The sequence below is a fragment of the Mauremys mutica genome, chromosome 1 (genome assembly GCF_020497125.1).
Source record: "Mauremys mutica isolate MM-2020 ecotype Southern chromosome 1, ASM2049712v1, whole genome shotgun sequence".
In the NCBI taxonomy this organism is placed as follows: Eukaryota; Metazoa; Chordata; order Testudines; family Geoemydidae; genus Mauremys; species Mauremys mutica.
In genome coordinates this window covers 315298479-315314229 of record NC_059072.1, presented here as the reverse complement: position 1 = coordinate 315314229, position 15751 = coordinate 315298479, and the positions used below count along the sequence as shown (strand labels likewise).

Below are 15751 nucleotides of genomic sequence, written 5' to 3'. Positions count from 1 at the left end.
TTCAGTAATCCTATTCAGCAAAAACATCTGTGATAAAAGGCACATTTGTTTCAATATTTTGCATGTGAAGCTTGTTGCAATAGGCATGGTGACTGCCAGCAAATCTAAACTTAAACTGAAGGAATGTGGCAGAAATGAATAAGTTCTTATAGAATATGCCGGGGTCAGAGTTACCCTTGCAGCCAGATCTCATCATATACTCAAATTAGAAAGCCTTTCAATTTGAGCCATACATGCACTGGGGTTATGGGAAGGTTGCACAACTCTAGATTTTATTGATGTCTTGTGTTTTTCAGTTCAGACAATTTCAATAAGCCAATTGTTTTAATGTAAGTGTAATGTACAACTATGTAGTCATTCACTAATAAAATAAATGACTGAACCCTAGATCAAAAACACCAATGCCATATTCTCTGTGTGTGTGTATGTATTGTATTTTTACATATACGTATATATAAACATACATTCAAGGGCAAATTCTCTCTGATCTATGGAGAAAATCCCAAATAAATGACTTACTGAAAGTATTCCAGTGACTCAATACCACATTTGCCTCTTGGTTCCACTCACGCATTCCCCAGATTCTCAAAGGGAGTTTTGTATAGAGATACAACCCAACCCTGAAATTAGTAGCAGCAGTTTTGCCCGCCAGAAGACAGCAGGACCAGACCCAGAGAGGATGTTTTATAACCATTTTCTAAGTAATTGGGGCTACAATGCATTCTCTTATGCTCAAAATAGTTGTATATTTACACCTGCCATATAGAACTGTTGATTAATCGCAGTTAACTCATGTGATTAACTCAAAAAATTAATTGCAATTAATCACACTGTTAAACAATAGAATACCAACTGAAATTTATTACATATTTTGGATGTTTTTCTACATTTTCAAATATATCAATTTCTATTACAACACAGAATCCAAGATGTACAGTGCTCACTTTATATTTTTTTATTACAAATATTTGCACTGTAAAAATGATAAACAAAAGAAATGGCATTTTTCAATTCACCTCATACAAGTACTGTAGTGCAATCTCTTTATCATGAAAGTGTAACTTACAAATGTAGTTTTTTTGTTACATAACTGCACTGAAAACAAAGTAAAACTTTAGAAACTACAAGTCCACTCAGTCCTACTTTTTGTTCAGCCAATCGCTAAGACAAACAAGTTTGTTTATATTTATGGGAGTTACTACTGCCTGCTTCTTATTTACAATGTCACCTGAAAGTGAGAACAGGAGTCTGCATGGCACTTTTGTAGCCAGTGTTGCAAGGTATTTATGTGCCCAATATGCTAAACATTCGTATGCCCCTTCATGCTTCAGCCACCATTCCAGAGGAAATGCTTCCATGCTGATAATGCTCATTAAAAAAATAATGTGTTAATTAAATTTATGACTGAAGTCATTGGGGAAGAATTGTATGTCTCCTGTTCTGTTTTACCTGCATTCTGCCAAATATTTCATGTTATAGCAGTCTCGGATGATGACCCAGCAGATGTTCATTTTAAAAACACTTTCACAGCAGATTTGACAAAACACATAAAAAAGGTACCAATGTGAGATTTCTAAAAATAGCTACAGCACTCACCCAAGGTTTAAGAATCTGAAGTGCTGTCCAAAATCTGAGAGGGACAAGGTGTGGAGCATGCTTTCAGAAGTCTTAAAAGAATAACACTCAGATGCGGAAACTAAAGAACCCAACCCATCAAAAAAGAAAATCAGCCTTCTGCTGGTGGCATCTACTCAGATGATGAAAATGAACATGTGTTGGTCTGCTCTGCTTTGGATCGTTATCAAGAAGAATCCGTCATCAGGGTGGTTGAAGCATGAAGGGACATGTGAACCTTTAACGCATCGGGCACGTAAATATCTTGCAACGCCAGCTACAACCATGCCATGAGAACACCTGTACTGACTTTCAGGTGACTTGTAAACAAGAAGTGGTCAGCATTATCTCCTGCAAATTGCAACCAAACTTGTTGGTCTGAGCAATTGGCTGAAGTAGGTCTGAGTGGACTTGTAGGGTCTAATGTTTTACGTTGTTTTATTTTTTAATGCTTTTTTTGTATGTAATTCTACATTTGTAAGTTCAACTTTCATGATAAAGAGATTGCACTACAGTACTTGTATTAGGTGAACTGAAAAATACTATTTTTTTTGGTTTTTTTACAGTGCAAATACTTATAATAAAAAATAAATATAAAGTGAGCACTGTAGACGTATTCTGTGTTGTAATTGAAATCAGTACTTTAAAATGTAGAAAACATCCAAAAATATTTAAAGAAATGGTATTCTATTATTGTTTAACAGCATGATTAATCGAGCGATTAATCACAATTAATTTTTTAATCACTTGACAGCCCTACTTCCTTATTGAGCATAACAGATTTCTAAAGGGAACTTTTATGCATAACACACAATTACATTAGGTATTTACATTTAAGAGTAGTAACTAATATGTAGCATTCTCCTCCAAAAAGGATTACTATACACATATTATGCCAAAGCAATTAAGGTAAACTTCTCTGTTATGGTCTTAACTGCAGCCTTAACTACAACTTTTCAGTTTTGTATACCATATCTGTAAATATTTCTTGATATTTTTTGCTACCCTTCTAAAATTATCAAATTAGAAATGTGCATACAAGAAGGTAAGAAGGTGTATACCGGAGTGCAAGGATGTGAGAAAGAGAAAACTCAGCACAGATGTTTGATTCTAAATTTAAGGTGAATTGTCCAAGCCCATTTGAAAATAAAAATTTCAGCATTTTCTCTGATTATAAAATGCTTTGTTATATCTCCACAAATCATGATTGTTCATTAGATTTCAGCAATCACTGGTGACTGGAATTTTGAAGAGAGCACCATATTTTGGAAGTTATTCAATTCTGAACATCAGGCTACTCAGTCAGCATGTGGTGAACATTTGGGCTTTATCCTGCATAACATAGGTGTGCAGTGCTTAAACACAAGATGAAAAGTGATGAGGACAAGAGAATCCAATCTTGCACTAATGAGAGTACTGTTCAGCAGCCACATTATTCCTGCCTGATAGCAAGAGTAAGACCAAACAGGGGAGTACATAGCTAGGTGACTCATATACATTAGGAAGATTCCACTTAGCCCAATGTCACCTACCCCCTACCAATTTTTTTTAACTTTTGCTTTTTGACATGCACACTACAAAATGCTGCAACCTCTATTGCTTTTTCTGACATGTATATCTTCTAGTGACCGTAAGCACAGCTTAATGGAGGGCCAAGCATAGAAATTAAAAAACATATTCTTTGGCTCTTCTGTGATTCAGTATGTGAGGTCTGAGATAACCTATTTTTGCCAAATCTTCCAAAACAAACATAAGTATGATTTGGATACTATTAGCCCCAAATACAGTGGGGAGGGGGAAAGTATTTGTACCAGTTGTGCTGCTGCAATCCTAGCCCTTTCCCCAATTTAAAAATATTAAAGGTTTAACCTGATTTTTTTTAACTTTAACAGAAAAAGCCTTTTACACGAAGAGAAAAGTAACCTAATTTTAATAATATGAACCCTCCCTAAACACACCTGAATGTGAGTATGACGATTTGTTTTTCCTGGCTGGCCAACCACTTTCTCCTTTGTGTATATGTTCCTAAGGATGTTTTGGTTTTTGAACTACATAGTTCTCCAAATCAGTTCTCTTGCAGTGACATTATGCATAATCAAAAGATTATGATTAAGACATTTTGGTGTTTGTGGCCCAAGATTAGTTTTAACTGATTTTAAAGGTACATTACATAGGGTTGGGGTTTTTTGGCCCCTTTTCCCGCATCATGGTGTCACTACAGCCCAGAATTCAGCATCTTTGGGTTCCTTAACTGTGCATTTCCAGAACCTAACATGTTTAGATTTAACAGTAACCTTAACTCTACATTTCCTAGGTTTGTAATGCTTAGTTTAGGGATACAACTGTCCTGTAATATTTTTTTACCTTTAAATTACTTATACATACTCAACCTTAATGCCATCTTAATGTAGTTTTAGATCTTGGAATTTCCTTTTTTTTTTTAAATGATCAAAAATTTCATACCTGAGAAATAACAAGAAACCCAAAGATCATGTTACCATGTGATATTATGATTTGAAAATATGTAATATCTTAATTTTTTTTCTTTTATTTGAACTTTTAAAGGCAGATGCACACCAGAGTAGTGCAAAGCAGCCAGTGCACACGGGCCAATGAAGGTGGGTTTACAGCTGCCTGGCATCACCAGTGCAAAACAGCTGAAGTACACTGGTAAATCTGGTCCTTAATTTGCAGTTGATTTATAGGTTTTGAGGGCTGTGTTATGGACACTGGCGCTATATGAAATAAGGACATGGGGAAGCCCAGTCCTTGAGTCCCAGGTGTTTTTAAGAACACCCCCATTGCTTGTGTCTTAGTTCTCCCAGAAGTGCTCTCTTGGTGCTAAGCAAAGCCTTTCAAACATTAGCATGCAGCCATGGAACCTTTGAAGAGCAGTAATCTATAAATAAGAACTCTGATTTTTAAAAAGAAAATTAATGTTGAGGAAGGAATTTTCTTTTTAAAAATGACATTGGTTGGAAACGGGGGGTATTTTTTAAACAGAAAATAGAAAGTTTGGTTTGTTCTAACAAATTTATTAAAAAACAAAACAAAACAAACTTTTCTTCAGTTCACATTGCCTGCAACAAAACATCCTCACCTTCTAACAAACAATGATGTCTTGTCAGGCAACACTGAATTTCACAAACTGGCTGACAAATTTGCATTGTCAACACACGCTATGGAATTGGCATCCAAACTGTCGCAATCCGATACAAAGTTATGGCTTTGAATGGCCAATTGTCGGTCCACGGCCATCTTGTCCTGTTAAAAGGACAGGACTGCCTCCATCTTGGACTAGGTTCTTGTATATAGGAGAGGGCAGAGACTCAATCCTGCCCAGCAACACTGGCTGTGTATGTTTTCCTGTTTTTTCTTTTTTTTTCTCTCTCCTGCTGGGCCATCTAAAGGTCAGGCTAGTTCTGTGTGTGAAGGCCTGGTTCTGCCCGGCAACCTGTTTTTTGGGCCAGTCGTCTGGAGGTCAGGTTAATCCTGCCCAGCGACTCACTTTCCCGCTCTTTTTGGACCCAGTCATCTAAGGGTCAAGCTTGTTTACTTGTCAACTCCAGTGTGCCGTGTGCAAATCCTGCTGACGTGGGGTGGCAACTGCTCGGAGCCTGGAGGGAGGAGGGACCAGGGAGCCAATCAGATACCGATACGAGGGAGTGAGACCTCTCAATAAAACTAGGTTTCCCCCCAAAATTTGTGTGGAGTATCCGCGTGTTAGCTGAAGGACCTGATCAACCTTTCGGCCAGGGTTTCCTCCCGGTAAAGCGCGCTCGTGTCATATCGTTTGGATTTGTTGTCGTTTGGACCCGATCCCTGTCAGCTCGTCATGCTTCCGGTGTCTGTTCTGCTGGTCAGCTGCGCCTGAAGTGCGGTATTTGCTTTTTGATGTCTGACAGTTAGCTTATCTAGCCTCTTATTTTTCCCCTCCCTAACTCGGTACCAAGTATCTACTCAGGATATCAGGATTGTATTAATGAGCTCAGAATTGCACAATTGCTTAGCTAGCTTGTATAGTTGTTCCAGTTGTTAGTAAATTGTTAATTGCAAACTGTTTTATGTGTGTGAATCACTGCTCTGTCTTTGTCCGGAGTGCATGAATCTGGGAGCTGTCTCCACCTGGAGATTAGCAGACCAAGGGGTTCCCGTCCCCGCGGTCTGAGTGAGTGAAATCTGCCCAGCTGCAGCCGCACCACACTCTGGGTTACCCTTAGTGTGAAAGCAAGGGTGGCTGAGGCAGTGGCCCGTGGGTCTCTGTTCTATGTTGCACCGGGTACCGCCCTGACGAACCCGATTCCTATCTTGTAAGATTGGTGTGTCTGCCTATTTGGTGTGGTGTGGTGAGCAGTATAAAGTGCATTATTACTGTGTTTTGGGGTGTGTATGTACTTTTGATACCATTCCAGCCAAAGTTGCCTACTCCCCCGGCCCAAGTTGTAATTATCCCCCAAATAAACGCAGCCACTTGGCTTTTTACTGTTATTCTGGTCCTGCCTGTTTTTCCTCACTCAATACCAAGCTTAACGGACCGCAATCTATTTCAGACACAAACAACCAGACAAGTTTTCTTTACTGACATCTGCTCCTGTTTAGCATATGAATGATTCTCTTGGCTTATCCCATCTTCAGCTACCTCAGAACCAGTGCCCCCTCAGCATTATCTCTTCCACTATTTTCTTCACCTTTAAACAATTGAACTCTCCTTTTCACATCCCATCTACACCTGCTCCATACTCAAACTTCTGAGTTTGGCCCATTCATATCTCTCTTGGCATTGTCTTCAAGAGACATTAGATTGTTCTTGAATATCAAAATTAGTGACCAAGAATGCCCAGATGTTTTACTGCTCAGGAAGGTATCAGACTCCACCAGTTATGCTTCACTCTATCAAAAATTACTTACTACAGCAAAATGGTAACTTTATCATCATGAGCACTATGAAATATAATTGAACACCATACTTCAATTTACAGAAGGGTATTTTCCTGCAAGTGTTCTTGGGCTCAAAGGATTCTGTATGGTCAGCTTTGCATAAAACAAAAACCACAAGCACAGAATTATAGTGCCACACAACTAACTACCTGGTGAAGGAGAGCTGTGACGATCAGCCTCAAAATTTGGATGAATTTGACAAAAATCTCTGCCAAAGCAAATCAAGTAGGAAGAGATGTTGACTTAGAGGTTTAAAAGCCCCATATTATCAAATTAAAATATCAACACAATGTATCATTGAACTCTGTGCAGCAATATTATAGATGTTCACTATATTTACTATTTATGAATGCTTTACTCATGCAACTAAATGACAAATTTGGAGCTCACAGGGTTACCTCTAGTTTTATTGCTTTGCTGCCTATGCAGGTCAGCAAATACAACCAGAGTGAATTTGGAACAATGCATTAGCCAGTATTTTCTATATTTATCTGATGATAAATATCAAGGGGCTGAGTCTTCATTCGGTTACACCATTTTTCATAGGTGTACCTCAGTGGAGCACTGGGTCCCCTGCCTCCAATGAGCACTAGCAATGGAAGAGATATACTGACAAGAAAACGAACCTGAACATTTTTCTTGGCAATTTCCGTTCCAAACAGTGACCAGCGAACCATGCATAACTTGTAAGAGCTAATGACTCCACAAGCTGAGGCATTATAGCTTCATGCTATATACAGTCCCTTCTGGCGTAAAACTGGTAAAATGGTGCAAACAGTTTATGCAGTAAAGTGTCTGACATTTTGCTTTCTGATTAGGTTAGTAAATAGGAAGTGCCATGTTTCCTGTCTTCATGATGTGTCTTTCTAGATGTAAAGACAAGATTTCCCTTGTACTAAAGATAGAAATTGAAGAACCAACATATCAGCGAATAGCTTTGTATTCCACATCCAAGAAAAAAAAATCAGAGAAAACGCATACAAACAAATCAGGCAGAAGCAAAGTTTTGCCATTTTCCCAAAAATATCCATGAAGGGTCAACACTTCAATCAAAATATTCCAGGTCAGATTTTTAAAGGTATTTAGGCACTGCCAATCAGAGTTAAGTGCCTATGCACTTTTTAATATCCCACTATCTGTATCTTCAGCTGCCTAAATACCTTTAAAGACTGTTCCCGCCCCTCCTCATAAGGAACCGTAATATTAGATCTTAGATCTGAAAATATTGCTCTTCTATACATCTATATAACTGTCTGAGTTGCATAACGAAATTCTTACGTAAGTATGAAATAGTGCAGATTGCAAGAAAATTGGAATAGCAATTATTTCAGTTATTGACCATTTCTTGGAATACAACTAATATTGCATTTATGTGCGGTCTACAACATTTATAAAAAATGTAATTTACAAAATACTACATATAAATAGAAAATAAGTAAAGAGATGCCAATATTGTTGTTGGGCCTTCTTCACACTATGAAGAAAGATAAGATACTACAAGATAAGACACAAGATGAAACGAGGAAAGCCTATTCTGAGGTTTATATTTGATTAAAGAACTTTACAGAGAAATCCTAGTTTGAAAAGTTCTGTGGTAGTTTACTGATGGTTTCTTAAGAATTGTTAATGCTTTAGAATCTATTTCTTACTAAGTATATATTAGAATATTTGCAGCATACAAATTATTCTTAATATTTCTATAGGATCACAAATATGCACAGTGCCCTACCAAAGACATTCCTTACCCTCAAGATCTTGCAATCTAAAATTTAGAAGAAAATATAAAAGTAAATAAATCAGTAAAGAGACAGCATGCAAAGTTTAATAGTGGGAAAACAAGTGAAGGAAAAATTCTTGAGGTTGAGGGATATGAATAGGGTGATCATATTTCCCAAAAGGACAATGAGACGCTCCCAGCCACTCACCTGAGCTCACCCCCAGCACAATGTGCGAGGCTGTTGCAGGTCACTGGAACCCTGCATGGGGCTCCCCTGCATGTTCTTCTGCACCGCACCGCACGCCAAGTCGGCAAGAGCAAATGGGACAAATGCCCATTTTGGCAAAAAAAAAGTTGAGACGTCCAGGAAAGGGCTTAAAAAAGGGACTGTCCCCACCAAAATAGGACATACGGTCATCCTAGATATGAAGGAGAAGAGAATATTTGACAGAAAATGAGTATGACACTATCTGTAGTGCGAAGGAGGAGATGTAAGGGAAGAGTACTGGGAGACCTAAAGGCGTTAAAGGGAGTAAGACAGAGAGGAAAAAAAAATGTTGGTGAGATCATGTAAGGCTTTGAAGTTGTCTAAGTCTGAATTTTATGCAGTTAACACCTAAGAAAGGACTTAAGGGATTCAGGACTGTTCAAATATACATTGAAATAGATCTACATATTTGCTTTGAATTAAATATCTATTGATACCTTTCAAGTCACATGAAAGAAAGATAAACAATATATTACATATGCTTAAAAGTCTCTTGCAGTTTTTACAGAAACAAAAGTACCACAATGATAGAGCTCACAGTTAATGAATAAAATGTAATTACTTTGCATACCAATTCATATAATTACACAAGGTTTCACAGTGTTCTTAAATATATATAACTGTAATCGTTAACACATCTCTGATTTATTTCACATTATTGAACTCTATGTCACTGTCCTGTTCCAATTTAATAAAGTATTAACAAAGATATAAAAAAAATGTTAAAAAGGTCTAGGAGAAGAGAGGGGTCAGGTTGATCTTACATGCTATGGGCTGAATTCTCCTCTGTTACACACCAGTATAACTCCACTGAAGTCAGTGAGGTTGACTCAGTGTAACAGAGGCCCAACGCTGTCTTGTAATACCTAAGTATAACTGCTCCAAAAAAGGTGCTGAATCCACTAATTTATATGCATTTCTCACAAACGCCTGGTCTACACTACGCGTTTAAACCGAATTTAGCAGCGTTAAACCGATTTAACCCTGCACCTGTCCACACAATGAGGCCCTTTATATCGATATAAAGGGCTCTTTAAACCGATTTCTGTACTCCTCCCCGACGAGAGGAGTAGCGCTGAAATCGGTATTGCCATGTTGGATTAGGGTTAGTGTGGCCGCAAATCGACGGTATTGGCCTCCAGGCGGTATCCCACAGTGCACCACTGTGACCGCTCTGGAAAGCAATCTGAACGCGGATGCACTAGCCAGGTAGACAGGAAAAGCCCCGCGAAGTTTTGAATTTCATTTCCTGTTTGCCCAGTGTGGAGCTCTGATCAGCACGGGTGCAGTCCCAAATCCAAAAAGAGCTCCAGCATGGACCGTACGGGAGATACTGGATCTGATCGCTGTATGGGAGACAAATCTGTTCTATCAGAGCTCCGTTACAGAAGACGAAATGACAAAGCATTTGAAAAAATCTCCAATCTATGATAGACAGAGGCCACAGCAGGGACTCAGCACAGTGCTGCGTGAGAAGCGTAACGGAAAGCCAAAGAATCAAATGGACGCTCATGGAGGGAGGGAGGGGGTACTGAGGACTCCAGCTATCCCACAGTCCCCGCAGTCTCCGGAAAGCATTTGCATTCTTGGCTGGGCTCCAAATGCCTGAAGGGTCAAAAACATTTTCACGGGTGTTTCAGGGTGTATGTCGTCAATTTACACCCTTCCCCCCACCCCGAAAGGGGAAAAAATCGTTTCTCGCCTTTTTTCAATGTCACCCTATGTCTACTGCATGCTGCTGGTAGACAGGGTGCTGCAGCACTAAACGGCAGCATCCTCTCCCCTCCCATCCCCGGGCAGACGGTACAGTACAGAAGGACTGATAGCCGTCCTCGTCATCATCCTGTGAGTGCTCCTGGCTGGCCTCGGTGAGGTCGGACGGGGGTGCCTGGGTAAAAATAGGAATGACTCCTGGTCATTCCCAGCAGATGGTACAGAACGGCTGGTAACGGTCCTCATCATAGCAACTGAGGGCTGAGCTCCATCAGCCCCCTCCCTTTCATGTCTAAAGAAAAGATTCTGTACTGCCTGGACTATCATAGAAGCAGGGGCTGGGCTCCTCTCCCCCCCCCTTTAATGTCCTGCCTGGACTATCATAGCAGCTGGAGGCTTCCTCCCTCTCATTTTATCTCACTAAAAACTCAGTGTTTCTTATTCCTGCATTCTTTATTACTTCATCACACAAATGGGGGGACACTGCCACGCTAGCGCAGGAGGGTTGGGGGAGGAGGGAAGCAACAGGTGGGGTTGTTGCAGGGGCACCCCCTAGAATGGCATGCAGCTCATCATTTTTGCGGGATCTCTGGGGCTCTGACACGGAGCGGCTGTGCTCTCTGGTTCTCTAGTACACTTGCCCCATATTCATTCATATTCATTCCCATTTTTGCCTATGCGCCCCCAGCCGACCTCAGCGCGGCCAGCCAGGAGCACCCATGATAGCAGCAGACGGTACAGAACGACTGATAACCGTCATCTCATCGCCAATTTACGGTGCAATAGGGATGGTAACCGTCTCTGCTACCTTGCAAAGGCAAATGAATGCTGCTGTGTAGCAGTGCAGTATCATGTCTGTCAGCAGCATCCTGTACACATACGGTGACAGTGACAAAAGGCAAAACGAGCTCCATGGTTGCCATGCTATGGCGTCTGCCAGGGCAATCCAGGGAAAAAGGGCGCGAAATGATTGTCTGCCGTTGCTTTCCCGGAGGAAGGATTGAGTGACGACATTTACTCAGAATCACCCGCGACACTGTTTTTCCATTGGGATCTCAACCCAGAATTCTAATGGGCAGGGGAGACTGCGGGAACTATGGGATAGCTATGGGATAGCTACCCACAGTGCAACGCTCCGGAAATCGACGCTAGCCTTGGTACATGGACGCAGACCGCCGAATTAATGTGCTTAGTGTGGCCGCGTGCACTCGACTTTATACAATCTGTTTTACAAAACCAGTTTATGTAAAATCGGAATAATCCCGTAGTGTAGACATACCCATTGTCATAACATTATTTAACAACTAAATACCAAATAATGGCTTTCAAATGACAATTACTTTTATTAGAGACAAGGTGGGTGAACCTGAGGCAATATCTTTTATTGGACCAACTTCTGTTGGTGAAAGAGACAAGCTTTCAAGGTACACAGAGCTCTTCTGTATAGGTCGAAAGCTTCTCTCTCACCAACAGAAGTGGGTCCAGTAAAATATATTGCCTCTCCACCTTATCTCACTAATATCCTGAGATCAATATTCCTACAACACTGTAAACAATTACTTTTATTGAAATAAGTTGTCTTGCAGATAAACAGCAGCCCACTGAAAATTGATGTTATTAAAAAAAATACCAGGCCTTAGACCTAGCAGAACTATTTGTTTATTATATTAATTTATGTCCACTGAAAACTGACATTTTTCCTTCTACTTCTACCTATAAAAATCTTATAAAAGAGAAGCAGGAAAGGCAGGCATTATAATGATACATCGCACTTATAGAGTACTTTCTGTTTGAGAACCTCAAAGACCTTTGCTAACGTAGCTTAGTTAAGGCTCACAGGTGGGCATTATTTCCATGCCACAGATCTGAGGTTTAGAGGTGTCTGATATCATGCCCATGGTCAAATACTGACTCCCTGTCACTGCCAGTTTGTGCTCTGAGTTCATCGCTCCCTGTGCAATGGACACAGGCGCTTGTGCTGGAATTTAGCCCGACCTTCAAACGTGACCGCCGCAGTTCTCAGTGCCGCCTTACAGGAGAGGATGTGCTTGGGCAGGAATATTTTTGCCTATCGAGGGGGGGTTGCGCATGACCACACAGGGAGCCCGTTCCTCTCACCACGTGAAACCCCCAACAGGGACCTGCCACTGGGAGGCTCTGCTGCGAAATGACATCTGCAAACAGGGCGGTCCCAGCCCCCAGACTGGCTGGAGCACAGGGTGAAATACACTGGAAGGGACTCCTGCTTCTGTCTGGTTACAGGCCTCTGACGAGCCCGCGGCTAGAGGAGAAAACAAGGCAGGAGCATCAACAGCAGCCTGGGCAGCCAGGTCCCGCCCCCCCTCTCGCGCATTACCACAGGCCGGGGCGGCTCCAATCCGCCATTAGCACCGGCCGCCCGGTACCTCCCCCATGACCAGATTCCCCCAAAGCTGGCGGAGGGAGAGCCCTGGCCACCGGTGCCTGCAGCGCATCACGGAGGCGGGTGGGCAGGGGGATGGTCCCCGTGAGCTCTGGGCGCAGCCCCGCCCCTCCGTTTCCACATAGGCGCCTTAGTTCGACAGTGTCTGTAACGGATCCCCTCCCCCGCGCGTGCATCCCCTTCGAACAATAACAGTCCGTTCCCAGACCGTAGCGCGCGTGCGCGGCCAGAAAGCTCCGGCTCGAACCAGCCCTGTAAAATAATATTGAATACAACGCCCTCCGATTGAAGGGCGGGGCCGCCCTTCTTCAGGTGCGCGCGCACTTCCTGGGGCTTCTGGTTCCTCTTCCCGTCGTGTCAGTGTGTGACGTCATGGGATAGGAGCGGTTCTACGCTGCTGTCTCGCGGGGATGTGGCGCCACCGGGTGGTCGGTCTCGTGAGGCAGCGGCTGCAGCCCTAGAGCGCGACCTAACGTTCCGGAAAAGAACCGCCGCGCCGCGGAGACAGGGCGGAGTCCCCAGCCCGGGAGGCGGGAAGGGAGAGGGGCAGGGCGCGGCCGGAAGGAGCCCTCAGCCCGGGGGGAAAGGAGAGGGCGCCGCGGGGAAGAGCCCCCAGCCCGGGGGGGGAAGGGTGAACGGAGCGGGCACAGCGGGGAGGAGCCCCCGGCTCTGTGTCGGGGTCTGGGGTGGGGGTGCAGGGAGGAGCTCCCAGCCCTGCGGGGATGGGGGTGGGAGGAGGAAACAGCGAGGAGCCACCCCAGATATATGAACGAGTGAGGCTTCCTTGCAACGAAGCAGCAGCAAGGATCCCCTCTGTGTATTGGGGGTGGAGGAGGTGAAAGTACGAAACTGCCAACATCTTTACCCTTCTCAAAGGGAACAGCAGTAGCTTCAGCGACCATATTGTTCTTAGGGCCTGTGACATGGAGCCCCATTTGTGGTTCACTACTCTGGGTCAGCAACTCCTCAGGCTTGGCCTACTGCACCTCACATGCTGGTGTCCTGATATTTATTTAAGAGATGATGTAATAAATACATTGTTTGAAATCTAATAAGATACAAGTTATTAACATCACTGCAAAATGTTTGTAACAACTCAGAGAAAATATGGATATGCAGTGATGTTATCTCAGAGACTAAACAGACAAAGGTGGCAAAACAAGTTTCTTTACAAAGGGAAAGAAAATAGGGAGGGGCACTGTCCAGGAAAGAGGGTTCTGACCTGCTCCCTCTGGGTCAGCTAGTGGCTAACCCTCCTGCAGCTTTGTAAGGGGGGAGGGTGACCCTAAGAGAATCCCAGCCAGAGGCTAAGGAGCTTACTGGTATCAGGTAGTGAGGTTTGGCTGTCCTGTGGGCCCCACAAAGCCTCCTACAGCATCCTCTAGCAGCCCCTAACTGGAACTGGGTTGTTGTCGGGGTTTATTTAACTCTCTACTTCTGGGGAAATCTTTTTTGCTGTTGTCTGTATCGCTGACAGGTATTTTGAAATAAATTACCAAAATAATTGAAACTGGAGTGATTATATTGTGTTGTTTTGACAAATATGCAGAATTTTACAGAATTTTAAAATGTGTGCAGATTTAATTTTTTGGCACTGAATTTTTAATTTTTCACACAATTCCCCAGGACTAGTAAGGTGAAAAATAATTTTAGTTGTACTGTAATGTACAACTGTAATAGTTTCAGATGGAAAGCACTATAGCTGATCATTGTATTAACATTCCTAGATCCTTAATTTTAATGGCTGGTAGAAAAGCAGAGCTTGGAAAGATTTAGAGGTAATTTAAAGACAGGACCAGATTTTCAAAAGTGTATGTGCAATTGCACATCCAAGTGCATGAGCAACTTGGAGCCTAGTGTCCATATATTAAAAATTACAATACAATTACATGCTCTCAGATAAGCATGATAGATGCTCACAGAAATGACTACTTATATGTCTGAGTGGTCTTTTGCATATATTCATTACACACATTTCTGAAAATCAAAACTATAATATCTTGAATGGGCAAACTGTCCTCATGGCATTGAAGAGAGATGTCAGAACAAATACTATAGGTACAGAGATTGATTCTGCTCAGTTTCAGGGCTAAACTCTCAGATCCCTATGGTAATTTGATTCAGATATTCTGCCATCTCCATGTGTGCAATACTTAAGGATCTGAATGGATAATTTAGACCATATTTTTACATATGAATGTCAAATTTAACCAAACTCTGAGATTGGTGCCACATTAGCTATCATAGCTGGTATCTGTCCTGTGAGAGAAAAATAACCATTTACCTCTGTTATAGAATATACCTCGTCCCATGAATAGTGAGATTGCGTTGAGCTCTCATGTGGGTGCAAGAAGATTCTTTAGTCAAAAGCACAATTAACCCAAACTCCTGTGAGTTCTGCACAAAGGCAGAGCAGAATATGTAAGTTGTACATTCCTTGAAGGATCTGAGACAACTTTTTTGTTCTGACACATTAAACTATAAGTTATAGGGCCATATTCTCTCTTAGTGATCTGGCCCCTTTGGAGTGCAAAGGGCCAGAAAACAGGCTGATCTGCCTAGTGGGTGTACACAAGATGTGTGTCAGGAGCTAGAAGGGGCTGGCTGGAGGCCCTAGCCCCTTTAGAAGCCATAGTCAGCCACTGAAGAGTAGCCTTGGAATTACACAAAGGGAGGGACTGGTGTAGAACTAACCCCAGAACCAGGCAGTCCCAAATCCCTTGCAGCTCATCTCACAAACTGCCTAGGAGAAACTGGCAGTAGCAAATCTAGCCCGTGTTATTTAAAGTAGATTGTAAACCTCAAATAAAATCCAAATCCCTATTCTTTCCTCTTATAGTAAAAATCAAATTTATGTGATTGCATGTTAAAATTAATTAAAATAGTTTTAAAAAATCAAGCCACCCAATGTTTGTTTCAAGATGTTTAGCTGTATATCAACTTTTGGTAAGAGGTCTCTCATTTTCATTATTTGAGATCTACATCTTGTAATTAAAGTGATAGAAAACAACTTAGAATGTATATTTTTCATTCAATTTATTTGTACATAAGGTAAGCATGACTTTTAATAATTCTTTCA

General features: G+C 41.9%; 1 protein-coding gene across 5 annotated transcripts in view; it reads right to left on the bottom strand.

The window, feature by feature from the left end:
• STARD13 (StAR related lipid transfer domain containing 13) overlaps positions 1-15751 on the bottom strand; it is a 518446-nt gene that overhangs the window by 386135 nt on the left and 116560 nt on the right. Inside the window, exon 1 of one of the 5 annotated variants that reach the window (XM_045016200.1) lies at positions 12949-13086. The exons of 2 other annotated variants lie outside the window; for them this stretch is intronic. The gene's annotated coding sequence lies outside the window, so the exon portion shown is untranslated. Of the gene's footprint in view, positions 1-8477; positions 8676-12606; positions 13087-15751 lie in introns of those variants that run through there. 2 more of the 5 variants (XM_045016181.1, XM_045016191.1) reach the window with 2 other exon arrangements.